General features: G+C 54.3%; 1 protein-coding gene across 1 annotated transcript in view; it reads right to left on the bottom strand.

Annotated features, from left to right (window-relative positions):
* SPSB4 (splA/ryanodine receptor domain and SOCS box containing 4) overlaps positions 1 to 10206 on the bottom strand; it is an 84400-nt gene extending 74194 nt beyond the window's left edge. The window contains exon 1 of the mRNA XM_063166784.1: positions 10064 to 10206. The gene's annotated coding sequence lies outside the window, so the exon portion shown is untranslated. The remainder of the gene's footprint in view (positions 1 to 10063) is intronic.
* Positions 10207 to 11045: the final 839 nt, after the last annotated feature.

Genomic DNA, 11045 nt, shown 5'->3' on the forward strand with positions numbered 1-11045 from the left:
GGGAGCACACGCGGGTGTTCTGGCGGGGGCTCGCGGAGGAGGCGCGGAACGCGGCCAGAATGTCGGACCCCATAGGGACCGATAGAAACGCCCCCCCACCATATGCGTTTGAAAACGGCGCCGGACTGCATGGTCAGGGCGGAAAGGAGGAGGCGGGGGGCGGAAACGCAGTCAGCCCGCTGAACAACGCATGTGCGGGCGAGCGGGGGGACGGGGCGGCCCCCGCGGAGGCGCGTAAGACCAATCAGAGCGCTTTATTCAAATTAAGTCCTTGTAGGGCAAGGACCTCCCCCAGCAGGAGGCGGGGGGACCCCAGGGGGAGGGAACGGCCCGACCCCCGCAAGAAGGGGCGGGGTCGGAGCCCGAGGAAAAGGCAGAGCAGCCCGGAAGTGTCTCTTTACTCGACTTCCGGCTCGGACTCAGACGCGAGCTCGGAGCCCGAGACAGGGTCGGAGGATTCCGACTCAGATTCTAGCTCTAACAGAGAGAGAGCAGCGGCATGTAAGGTCACTAGCCACAGCGCTCCTGCATGGGTGAAGGGGTTGCCAGAGAAAAACCGAACCCCGCTTACAAACTGGCGGAAAATAAAAATGGCTTGCGCGGAATGGGCTCCGTCTGCCACTCTGGTGTTCCCGGTTCGTGTGGGGGGGGCAGGCGGAAACCAAAGGATTTATTCACCGGTTAATCCAAAAGATGTGCAGGCAATTGTTAAAGCGATTGCGGATAAGGGAATTAATTCTGCCATGGTTCGCACTCTCATTGACGGCCTTTTTGGTGGAGACGATATGCTTCCCTTTGATATTAAGCAGACGTGTAGAATGATATTTGATGGTGCGGGAATGATCGTTTTTAAACAAGAATGGGAGGATAATTGCCTCAAACAGCTAGCCTTGGTAACGGGGGCAGACCACCCACTGCACGGCTCCAGCATACAGAGGCTAATGGGCACAGACCCCACTATGATCACCCCTCAGCAACAGGCTGAGGGTTTGCGTGCCCATGAGGTCATGACAACCACCCGTGCTGCCCGAGAAGCCATCCGTGACACTTCGAAAGTGGTAGCTAAACCATCCCCGTGGTCTCTCATAAAACAGGGTGAGAGTGAAAGTTTCACTCAGTTTGTGGACAAACTTCAGGCTGCATTAGATTCCTCTGCGTTACCCCCAGAGGCGAAGGGTCCCGTGCTGGCAGACTGCCTACGCCAGCAATGTAACTCAGCCACCAAAGACATTTTAAGGTCACTGCCACAGGGGTCCAATGTAGCTGCCATGATCAGACACGTTGCAAAGGAGGAACATCTAGTTCCCATTCAAGCAGCAGTTCACACCGCAATAACCAGTGTGATGGCGTGTCTTAAGTGCGGCCAGGCAGGCCACTTGGCAGTAAACTGCCCACAGCCAAGGCGCTTATCAGCAGATGCTCCACCACGCCAAGGGGGAGGTAGGGGGCCGTGCTGGGTGTGCGGAAGGAAGGGGCATTTAGCTAAGGAATGCAGATCCAGGTTTCAGGGAAACGGGAGAGGGAGGGGGCAGCCAGGCCGTATCCAGCCCCCTCCCACCTGGAATATGCAGCGGCCCAGCTACAGCAACCCCCAGTGGGGCAGGGGACCCTCATACCCTATGGCCCCACAGGGAGCAGTCAACTTTGCATCCCCTCCAACAATACAATGGCAGAGTTGCGCGGCACCGCCCTCAATACCCTCGCACCCCCCACCGCCACAAGCCGCGCCGGAGTCACAGGAACAGCAGGGGACGTCCCAGAGCGGGATCCCTGGGTGGCCTTGGTCATGAAAATAGGGAAGGAACCCCTGATGGTGTGGGGGACATGCCGCCTTTATGGTAGTCAAGATCCACACGTCATAGGGTTCCAGTTCTGGGCGGACACGGGATCAGACTGCACGATTATTCCCCAAGCACACTGGCCCGGACATTGGCAAATCAAAGAAGTCCCTCCAGTGAATGGAGTGGGGGGGCAGTCCCGGGCATGGAAAAGCACCCAGCTGGTGGCTATAACACTTCACACGAAAAAGGGACCAGAACAGACAGTAGCAATTTACCCCTACATTTTGCAAAATTCTCCACCCCTGTTGGGAAGGGATGTTCTTTCCTTGCTAGGATTTCGGATTACAAATTTATCCTGAGGGCCACTGCCGTGCACCCCGCGCTGCCAATCAAATTGACTTGGAAATCATCAGACCCTGTATGGGTTGAGCAGTGGCCCCTGACAGAGCCTCGAATGGCAGCCTTGCTGGAACTGGTCGACCGCGAACTGCAAAAGGGTCACATAGAACCCTCCACCAGCCCATGGAACACCCCTGTATTCGTGATCCCCAAGAGGTCCGGACAAGGCTATCGTCTCGTCCACGACCTGAGAGAGGTGAACAAGACGATCCGACCCCTGGGTCCAGTCCAGACACTGCTACCCGCGAATTCAGCCATCCCCGAAGGGCAGCCGTGCGCAGTACTGGACATCAAGGACTGTTTCTTTTCAATACCCCTGCACCCTGAGGACAGAGAACGATTTGCCTTTTCCGTGGCGTTTCGGAACGGCGAGCGGCCCAACCTTCGCTTCCAATGGAGAGTGCTTCCACAAGGCCTAGTCGACAGCCCGACCATATGCCAGATCACCGTGGACAAAGCACTGACGCCAGTCCGACACTCCAATCCCACCGCAACCATCATCCAGTACATGGACGACATCCTGGTTGCAGCACCATCAACAAGCCAAGTAGATGACCTGGTGACCACAATCACAGAGACCCTTCAAGCCAACGGCTTCGAGATCGCGAGCGCAAAGATCAAGAGAGGACCCTGCGTGACCTTCCTGGGAGTAGGAATCACAAGCTCCTACGTGACACCCCCCGAGATGAAGGTCAACCGAGACATCAAGACGCTCCACGACGTGCAACGCCTGGTGGGATCACTGCAGTGGCTTCGCAACGTTGTCCTGATACCTCCCGAAGTCATGGACCCTCTGTACGAACTCCTGAAGGGGAAGAACCCCTGGGATCCCAAGGAGCTGACACCGCAAGCAACGAGCTCCCTCGACTTCATCGAAAACCAGATGTCCACTGGCACGCTTGCCAGGTGGAACCCAGCCATGCCACTGGACTTGTACGTCCACTTTACACCGAAGGGGGGAGTGGGAGCACTGGCTCAAGGACTCGCTGAAAAGGCCCGACCGATCCAATGGGTGGTCCTCGGAAGACCCGCTCGTGCATTTTCCCCAGGAATCGAATGCATCGCCAGTCTCATCATGAAAGGCAGGAGACTCGCCTTGAAACACCTAGGGACAGAGCCGACAAGCATCCACCTTCCGTTTCGCAAGCAGCCGACCTCGGAGTCAGCCACAATATCGGAGTACCTGGCCCTTGCTCTCTCCGGCTTCGGAGGAGAAATCTCCTACTCCTCCAAGCCACCCTGGACGAAGCTGCTGACCGTAGTCGACGTGGACGTGCCACCGAAGGTCAAGGACAGACCGCAGCCAGGACCAACGGTCTTCACAGACGCTTCCTCCACGACTTCAACCGCAGCAGCAGTGTGGCAGGCAGGAGAGCAATGGCACTGCGTCAAAGCGTGTGACCCCACACTGTCGGTGCAACAGCTGGAGGCAGCAGCAGTGGTTTTGGCGTGCGGACTCTTCCAAGACGAACACCTCAACATCGTAACGGACTCTATATTCGTGGCAAGGCTCTGCCTGTCCATGGCAGGACCAGGAGTGTCGACATCAGCAGCAGCCCTAATGCTGGAAGAAGCACTTTCCTCGCGACAGGGCACCGTGTCAGTCATCCACATCAACAGCCATGACCCAGTCAAAGGCTACTTCCAGACCGGCAACGATAAAGCGGACGCCGCAGCAAAAGGCGTTTGGACCCTGCAAAGAGCTCGTCAGCTGCACGAGTCGCTCCACATCGGAGTCAAAGCACTGGCGAAGAGATGCGGAATCCCGACAGCGGACGCGAAACATGTGGTAGCCACTTGCCCTTACTGCCAGAAGTCACCCCTTTGGACCTACGGAGTCAACCCGAGAGGTCTCAAGCCCTCAGAAATCTGGCAGTCGGACTTCACCTGGTGCGAACTGATGAAGCCCCGAGCATGGCTTGCAGTGACAGTAGACACTTATAGCGGGACGATCATAGCTACACAGCACCCCAAAACCAACTCCAAAAACACAATTCAGCACTGGCTGACAGCCATGGCTTGGCTTGGTATCCCCAAGCAGATCAAAACGGACAATGGCTCCAATTTCATCTCTAAACAAGTACAGGAATTCGCTGCAAAATGGGGCATCACGTTAGTGCAAGGCATCCCACACAACAGTACCGGGCAGGCCATAGTTGAGAGAGCAAACCAGACCCTGAAAACCAAGATAGAAGTATTGGCAAAAGCAGAGGGCTTTGCCAATGCCATTCCCCCAGGAGATCAGGCACGCATGCTGGCAACCGCTTTGCTGGCACTGAATCAATTCCCTAGGGGAGACGAAACAAACAGTCCCGTCCAAAAACACTGGGCCACTCGAGCACTAGAAGAGGGCCCACAGGTAGTGATCAGAAACGAACTAGGCGAGTGGGAACGGGGTTGGAGGCTGATGCTCACGGGGAGAGGGTATGCAGCTGTCAAAAAGGACGGCAAAATCAGGTGGTGTCCACTTAAGTCGATTAAACCGGACCTTCATAGCGAGCAGAATGAGACTGACGAGAATTGCGAGTCTTTGTTTACAGGACCTGCTCGTGGGACGCCCTCGTGACGCGTACATCCCGGTTCCAGACGAAAGTGACAGACCACCAAGCCGTCAGGCAGCACCCGAGAGACCCGCACGGGTGAGACCCAAACACCAAGGGTGCTTCTGTGTGATTTTGCTGTTGGGGCTTGTCGCTAGAGGGCAAGCCAGCCCAGTCCACTACTCCCATCAGCCCTTCAGGTGGGTCATGCGACACCTTGGTAGTGGCAAAGCACTCAGAGAAATCACCACACCGAACACTCCATCCTTCGTGCTCCGCATCACCGACCTGTTTCCAGGACAGCCAAGGGCAAACCCCTATTCCCTACACGCCAAACACTCGTACCTATCCTACTGGTGCCCAGCTTCAAACCCCGGGAAAAGCTACTGCAATCACCCAGGGTGGGGATATTGTGGGCACTGGGGCTGTGAAACCATAGTTACAGATGCCAGACCGTCGGGGCCTGGGTGGGATCCACAAGAGCCAGACAAATTCTTACAGTTCACCTGGGCACCCATCGGTTGCAAAATACCCTTCTTCTTTCGTGAAAACCCCCATCGAAACCAAATTAAAATCCCTAACTTTCGGGCATGCACTGATTACAACATGACGGTCCTGCAGCCAGACCACCCTAGCTGGGCCACAGGCAGAACATGGACAGTGGTCCTTCAAGGGTCAAAAGAGAGGGTGAACGTGCAAATTATCAGGCTCCAGCCGTCAGCACCCCGAGCAGTCGGACCCAACAAAGTGATTAAAAGCGTGCCGAAAGGGAGAAACATAACCTACCCCAAAACCTTACCCACAGGGGTCAGCAATGTCCCGACCGGTCTAGCGGAAACCTTTCAGATGAGTCGCTTAACCGGGTCAGACGCAGACCCAATCCTTCGTATGTTAGAGGCTACCTTTGTATCCCTGAATGAATCCAACCCTAACCTAACCGAATCCTGCTGGCTTTGTTACGACGTCAAACCTCCCTTTTACGAAGGAGTCGCTTTAGACACTCCCTTCAGTTATTCCACAGCCGACGCCCCTCACCAGTGCAGATGGGATACCCCTCGCAAAGGAATCACCCTGAGTCAAGTCACAGGCCGAGGCAGATGCTTTGGCAATTCAACCCTAGCTAAGCGGGGAGGTAACATCTGCACCAAAATTAGCAGGCTGAACAGGAAAAACAATAAGTGGGCAGTCCCATCCGCATCGGGGATGTGGGTTTGCCAGCGATCCGGAGTGAGTCCTTGTGTGTTCCTTCCCAAATTCAATGACTCTAACGACTTCTGTGTCCAAGTTCTGATTGTTCCTAGGGTCTTGTACCACTCAGACGAAGAGATGTACCATCTTCTTGAGGGACCCAGCCGGATCCACAAAAGAGAAATAATGACAGGTATAACTATTGCAATGCTGCTCGGCCTGGGAGCAGCAGGAACGGCCACGGGTGTCTCAGCCCTAGCGACACAGCACCAAGGACTGTCACAACTGCAGGCAACAATTGACGAGGACCTGCAGAGGATCGAGAAATCCATCTCCTATCTAGAGAAGTCAGTCTCCTCACTCTCAGAAGTGGTCTTGCAGAACAGGCGAGGCCTGGACCTCCTGTTCATGCAGCAAGGGGGCCTGTGTGCCGCCTTGAAAGAAGAGTGCTGTTTCTATGCAGACCACACGGGAGTCGTGAGAGACTCCATGGCAGAACTCCGGAACAGACTGGCCCAGAGGCAGAAAGACAGGGAGGCCCAACAGAGCTGGTATGAGTCCTGGTTCAATCAATCACCTTGGCTAACCACTTTGATTTCTGCCCTGATAGGTCCATTGGCGATGCTGTTTCTAACAGTCACCTTCGGACCATGCCTGCTGAACAAGCTGGTCTCATTCGTTCAGAGCCGCCTGGAACGGACCAACATCCTGTTCATAGGGCGACGACAACTGCTGTGAATTCAACCAGGGAATTCAACCAAAGAACACTGCCAGTCACAAGGTTTTCAAAACTTGTCTGGCAAAAGCTTACTCAGGTTTCCCAAAATCCCTTTCCCTTGTCAAGTCACAACTTTATACCTTAATTCAGTATCTACGTACACGACTACCTCATTCATTTGTGAAAAGGGAGGGGGAGATGTGGTAGCTAGGGAAGAGGCGCTGCGGAAGATTTCGCGATGTCACGGGAAGCTAGGACCTTCGGTTCCCCATAGATAAGACCCTCAGGTACTCATAGATAAGAAATTAACATAGGAATGTGGTCCCACTAACAATAGGAATGTTGCCCCACAGAAGCCAGTAACTTTCCATCCCTTACCCAGTACTTTTCCATTCCCTACTAACCATAGGTAAGAAGGACAAACCCCTTTTTGACGTAGAGACCCCTAAGACTATAAGACCCCATGAGAAGAAGTAATAAACGCCTTTTGACCGTCCACCACATTGGTGTCTGCGTATGTCATTGGCCCGAACGGCCCTAGAGAGAGGGCTGTCGAGCTGTACCTCAGAACCAGGTCGCCTGCCTTAGCATAGAAGGCAACAGCCTGCACCTTCACTAACCTCAAGGTACACACGGCATTGACATAGCTCAGATGGACTGATGGCATCCATCCATCCATCCATCCATGCTCTGTCAGCATGGAGCCCCTCATCCCTGCAGCCACGAGCCCAGCTTTGCTTCCTGGGCAGTGCCAGGAAGGCGGGCACCCAGCAGTACCAGCCTCCATTCCTCTGTACCATCAGTCTCACCTCAGCCTTCAGAGAGGATTTGTGAAGTCCAGCAACATTTACATCCACCCTCTGTCCTGGGAAACTTGCTGAGAAGAAACTACATCTAGATTTCCTTTACATGGATATTCTATTAAGAACATTGCATTTATCCTCACTAACTGATGCAGGAAATAGATGTGAGTATCAAGGCCAATCTGCATTATCATTTTTCAATCTGGGATTTACCACTGCAGGAGCCTCAAGTTCACACTGAAGTGAGGTTGCCCCAGCACAAAAAGACTTGAGCAGAGGATGTCAGTGCAGCAGTAGTGAGCAGCCAAGCACACTGAAGAGAGCAGACAGCTAAAACACAGCATGGCTTACATAATTTGAATAAGGCATCTCTCTTTCTACCTTCCTCTTCTTGGCCATGAAGAATTACCAGGATGGGTTGAGTTGAGTATCTAGCATAATCTTGCTAATCACTTCAGCCAACGATTTTTAACAATAATATCTCAGAAAATTGTGTAATGCCTTCTTCCTCAATTGTTGTCACTATGTCTCAAATGGGTAGGCAAATCAGCTCCTCACAGGAAAACTCGCCAGCTGTCTCAATTAAAGGAAGCCAACGCAAAGTAACCATCACATGGAGTCCTGCAACATGCCATTGAGTGCCATTGTGAAAATTACTTTCCTTCTCCATAAAAAGAGGTCAATGTCCTATAAACAGAAGAGGGGAAAACAGTGATTGTGAAGGAAAATGAGACAAAAATAGCTGCCTTCAATTTTCTTGGTACATGGAAAATCCATTTTAAAAGTTTACACAGCAACAATGAAGCCTGACAAGTTCATGACTTGTTGCTTGTGGAGTCATAGGAGAGATGTCCCATCATTCAGAAATTCACATGCTGCACAAACACGAGTCATAAAGATATGTAATTTGGTCAAACCAAGAATCAGAAAAATCTGATCTTTCAAGAAACAAGATACCTAATAAGTACTTCTCATGGGGGGGGGGGGGGGGGGGCATTATGCTTCTCTTAAAAAAACCCAAATATCCAAGCCAAAACAAAAAATCCCCACCATTAACAACCTTTCCAAAAAAAACAAACAAACCCAAACAACCACCCCTACAAAAAAAAAAAAAAAACCCTTAAGTCTCACAACTCTGAAAAGCTCCTTGCAAAAAGGCGGCACTGCTTTCTCAGTCCCGAGCCTAGAGCCTGTTGAGCAGGAAGCCCAGTGCCTCAGAGCTGGCTGCAGTGACATTTGCAAAGACAAACAGCCCGATGGGATGGGATGGGACGGGAGTGAGCCCAGCAGCACCAGGGTGTGCTTCCAGAGCAACACCCACATGAGGGCCGCAGGAAGGCACGGCGCTGGGAAGTTTTCTCACTCTGGCGATGCAGGGAAGTACCGAGTCTCCCTTCAGTCCTGGCAGGGTCACTGAAGCACAGGACGGTCATCCAAGGACATCCGGAGTCAGCAGCAAGACACCGAGGCACATTAGCTACCAAGGAAACCAGACTTACATGACTAAGGCCAGTTATAAAACTTCCGCTTGTTGTTAGGAGAACTTACACTATCTGGCATTTCTCTGTCAGCAGCACCAAATAATCTAACAGCAATTTGATATTCATGTCCCTGACGGGCTGCTTTAGTTACAGAAACAACATTAAAAATGTAGCATCCTTCGAGGTACACCGCACAAGTCAGGCCAGTTTCACCCACAAGCATCAACTCTCCGGGAGTGCTTTTTTTTTTTCTCCTGATAAGCTCTTTTGCAGCGTGGAGATATCTTATCAGGGATTGCTTCTGTCACCGGAAGGCAAACAGAGCACTGTGAAAATATCAGGTATGACTTAAGCACCGAAGGGCTGCAGCCAGCATCAAACCAGCAGCTGAAGTGGTAGCTGGCCATCTCTCTATATAGGACACTTTCCTCCCTGTAGCAGTCTGCACTCCAAGTCCCAGGCACAAAGAAACACGAATGATTTGCTGCCAGCACGGACGCTGCCACACCAACGCCGGAGCCCCTCCGGGAAGGAATGGGGCGGCGGGGGCAGCGCTCAGCCGCTCTGCCCTTGGTGCCTGGGCAGGAACAGCTTCCCAGCACACACAGCAAAGCCACCGCCGCGCTCCGAGCGCCTACAGTAACGCCAGGGCACATTCACTCAATACCTTCCTTTGTTGAAACTCAAGTCTCGCATACAAATTCAGACGAGGGTTCAGCTTCCCTCCTACTCTTACGGAGAAGATATTTTAATATTTCAGATTCGTCTAAACAACTGAACTGAGGTCTGGCTTTTACTGCCCGAAAAGCACCAAGTAACCACTGTAAAGCATTAGCTTGTGGCAATCGTGAGGCGAAAGGGTTTGCGTCCGGCAGCGCAAAGTCAGATACAGTCAGTTTATGAGAAACGTAGATCTCTAGTCATCCAACATGTAGAAATAATTCTCTTACGTAGCTCAAGAAACCAATTTATGTTGTAAACCATTTCACTATAAAGCGGAAAACGGTTCTCAAATGTATTTCTTCAAACACCAGCTTGAAACCCTGCACTACTAAAAACAAACAAGAAATCCCCTCACAAACGCGTCTTTACATACTGTGCAACAAACCACCGAAATCCCACGAACTGAGAGCTTCGCCCATCGCAAACTTACCATAAACCCCCGGCACGGCACCGCCACCGATCCGCTATGCCGGCAGAGAGCAGACACCGGCGACGAGAGAGGCGAAGCACAAGTAAACAAACTCGGGAGCCGCCGTGGCCGAGCTCGCACGCTCGGAGCCCGTGCCCCCCGCCCGGAGCGCCCGCCCAGCAGAGGCTGCTCCCGCTGCCTGCGGCTGCCCGGGGAGGCGACAGGAGCCGGGGGAGCCGCGGCTCGGAGCGGGGCGGGCGCCGCGCCCGGGGGCCCGCGGGCGCTGCCGGGCTCGGGGCGGCCGGGCCGCCCGGGAGCCCTGCCCGGGGGCGGCGGCCTGCGGCGGCTACCGGGCTTTGTGCGCGCTGCCTCCCCCTGCGCCGCCCGCCGCCGCCTCATGCGAGAGCCGGCACAGCTGGGGAGCGCCGTGCCCCCTCGCGAAAGCCGATCCCGCTGATCTCATCACCGCTGGTTACTAATCCAATGACCGCGGAATTAACAGCAGATGGCAACGCCCCTTCCCCCCGGCCCGGCCCCCGCGGACGCGGCTCCGGCACCCGCAGAGCGCAGCGCGGCCGGAACGCCCCGGGCCGGCCCGGCTCCCCCCGCCGCTCTCGCGTCAAAGTCGCCCTCGGGCACCGGGAAACTTTCTTAGCACCGCGTCTGGTCGCCGCCCTACGGGCCACAGCGAGCGGCTTCGCACCTCCGGCAAAGCGCAGCAGCATCTTCCGGCGTGCGCTTCCAAGGGGAAGCAACAGGGAGGCGCCCGAAGTCCGGCTAGCGAGTCCCTGCGGGCGGCCCGTGGTGCGCGGGGCACAGCCGGGCCGGAGCCGCAGCCGGGCGGGGTCAGTGCCGCGCATCGGGCACCGCCGTGAAAACTCCGCACACGCGTCCTTGGGGCTGCCGGCAGGAGACGGAGGTTTGCATTCTGCGGGCTCTGTAAGCCAGATACATGCGGGTGAAACTCTAATTATACTTTTGGCTGCCAAAACCAACCCCACAC

This window comes from Melospiza melodia, chromosome 12 (genome assembly GCF_035770615.1).
Source record: "Melospiza melodia melodia isolate bMelMel2 chromosome 12, bMelMel2.pri, whole genome shotgun sequence".
NCBI lineage: Eukaryota > Metazoa > Chordata > Aves > Passeriformes > Passerellidae > Melospiza > Melospiza melodia.